The sequence below is a fragment of the Penaeus monodon genome, chromosome 16 (genome assembly GCF_015228065.2).
Source record: "Penaeus monodon isolate SGIC_2016 chromosome 16, NSTDA_Pmon_1, whole genome shotgun sequence".
Classification (NCBI taxonomy): domain Eukaryota; kingdom Metazoa; phylum Arthropoda; class Malacostraca; order Decapoda; family Penaeidae; genus Penaeus; species Penaeus monodon.
In genome coordinates this window covers 46851080-46853579 of record NC_051401.1, presented here as the reverse complement: position 1 = coordinate 46853579, position 2500 = coordinate 46851080, and positions in this window count along the sequence as shown.

Here is a 2500-nt window from a genome sequence, read left to right as displayed (position 1 = left end):
TTCTCTCCCATTATCTGTTCTTTCATCTCCTCTCCCCTCCCTCTCCTTCTCCATCTTCTCCTCTTCCTTCTCCTCCTCCTCCTCTTCCTCTTCTTCTTCTCCATCCTCCTCCTATTCCTCCTCCTTCTTCTTCTCCATCCTCCTCCTATTCCTCCTCCTCCTCATCTTTATCCTCCTCCTATTCCTCCTCCCCATCGTCCTCCTCCTCTTGCCAGAGCGCTGTCATGGCCTGAATATCTTTTTATATGTAAAATACATAAATCAAGATGATAATCAAATAATATTAAATTCTAGACTGGTGAGGAAGAGGGAGAGAGGGGAGGGAGGGAGAGAGGGAGGGAGGGAGGGGGAGGGAGGGAGAGAGGGGAGGGAGGGAGAAAGGGGAGAGGGGGAGAGGGAGGAGAAGGGTAGAGGGAGAGGGAGAAAGAGAGGGAGAGGTGGGATGTGAAAGAAAAGGAGAGAAATAGAGAGAGATAGAGAGGAGGGGGGAGCGACTACAAAGAAAGGAGGAGGAGACACAGAAAAAAAAGGATAGTTAAATAAAATGAAGTACATTCCAAGAAGTACCATTACGAGACCGACCTGCACTCTCCACGTCTTGTTTTTGTTGCAAGGCCGATTGTCCATGTTGCACAACCGGGTGAAGATAACGCAAGGGGACGAGGGAGCCTTTATGTAAAGGTAATGGTAGGTAGGCCGTTATGTTGCTTATCTGTAATTAATGGTTATGTTTTTTTTTTTTTTTTTTTTTTTTTTTTTTTTTTTTTTTTTTGGGGGGGGGGATGTTTGGTTTTATTTTTGTTCGTTTGTTTGTTTGTTTTAGTGTCTGGTTGTGGTGTTTTTAATTTGGGTTATGTTTGGTTCTTATTTATTATTTATTTTGTTTGTTTTAATGCCTTGTTATAGTGTTTTTATTTTGGATTATGTTCGTTTTTTGTGATTTAATTAATTTATTTTTGTTTCTTTGTTTTAGTATCTGGTTGTGGTGATTTTATTTTGGATTATGTTCGGTTTTATATGATTTTATTTCACTTATATGTTTGTTTTTCTTTCTCTGTTTTAGTGTCTTGGTTTCGGTTCATTCGTTTTGGATTGTGTTCGTTTTTTTTGTGGTTTAATTTATTTGTTTTTGTTCCTTTATTTTAGTGTTTGGTTTCTTTGTTAACGTTGTTTTTCACCGCGTTTTGGTCTCTCGACGGTCTCTTTCCCCTGAATTCGCCTTTGCTTTGAAACTCGCTTCGTAAATCTGCTCTTCTAGCTTTAAATAGTATTCGTGGTTTTTTTTTCCTTTTCGTTTTCGTTTTTCTTTTCTTTTCTTTTTTTTTCTTTTCTTGTTTCTTTTTTTCTTTTTTTGTTTTATCATGTGTGGTTTATTCTCTTCGCTACGGCCTTCCTTTGTAGTCTTTCACTTCTCTTCCTCTTTCTGTTCTTTCTTTTCTTCCCCGTTTTTCTCCTGCTCCTCTTTCTACTCTTACTCTCTCTCTCCCTGTTACTCCTCCTCCTCCCCCTCCTCCTCCTCCTCCTCCCCCTCCTCCTCCTCCTCTTCCTCCTTCTTGTCCTCCTGCTCCTCCCCCTCTTCCTTCTCCTCCCCCCCTTCCCCCTCTTCCTCCTCCACCTCCTCTTACTTCTTGTCCTCCTGCTCCTCCCCCTCCCCCTCTTCCTCTCCTCCCCTCCTCTTCTTCCTCCTTCTCCTCCTCCTCCTCCTCTTCTTCCTCCTCCTTGTCCTCCTGCTCCTCCCCCTTCCCTCCCCCCCCTCCCCCTCCGAATTCACCCTTGCCATAAAGATGGAAAGGGAAGGGAGAGGGAAGGGGAAAGAGGGGAAGGGAGAAGAGGGTGAGGGGGATGCAAGGAGAAGGAGGGGGGGGAAAAGGAGGTGAAAAGAGGGACAAGAAAAAAGGGGAAGGTAAAAGGGGAAAGGGGAAAGAGGGGGTGAGAGAGAAGGGGAGGAGGAGGGGAGGGGAAGGGGGTGGAGCTAAAAGGGAGAGAAGAGGAAAGGGGGAAGGGGAGGGGGAGGGGGGGGGAGGGGAGGGGCTATGATCCCGGGTTTTGGGGGTTATTTTACGGCAAATTGGGAAAAATGCAGGCGTTTTCTTTGTTGTTCTTTGTTGTTCTTTGGTTGGTTGGTTCGAGGGAGCTTCGTTTTTGAGTGTAAATTGGTTATAATTTTTTTTTTTTTTTTTTTTTGCTTAGTTATAGTGTTGATTTCGGAGATACTGTATTTTTTTCTTTTATTTGTCTTTCTCTTCCACTCTCTTTTCCTTCCTTCCTTCCTTCCTGTCTCCCTTCCTTCCTCCTTCCCTCCCTCCCTCCCTCCCTTCCTCCCTTCCTCCCTTCATCCCTCTTTCTCTTACCCTCACCTTCTCTCTCTTGCTCTCTCCTACTTCCCCTTTTATTCCTTGCATCTCCCCCCCCCTCCGCCCCCTCCCATTTACGAAAATCGTCAAGTTGACCCAAGTTGCACCCAAGGGAAATGTTTTAGGTTTTGGTTTTCTTTATTTAC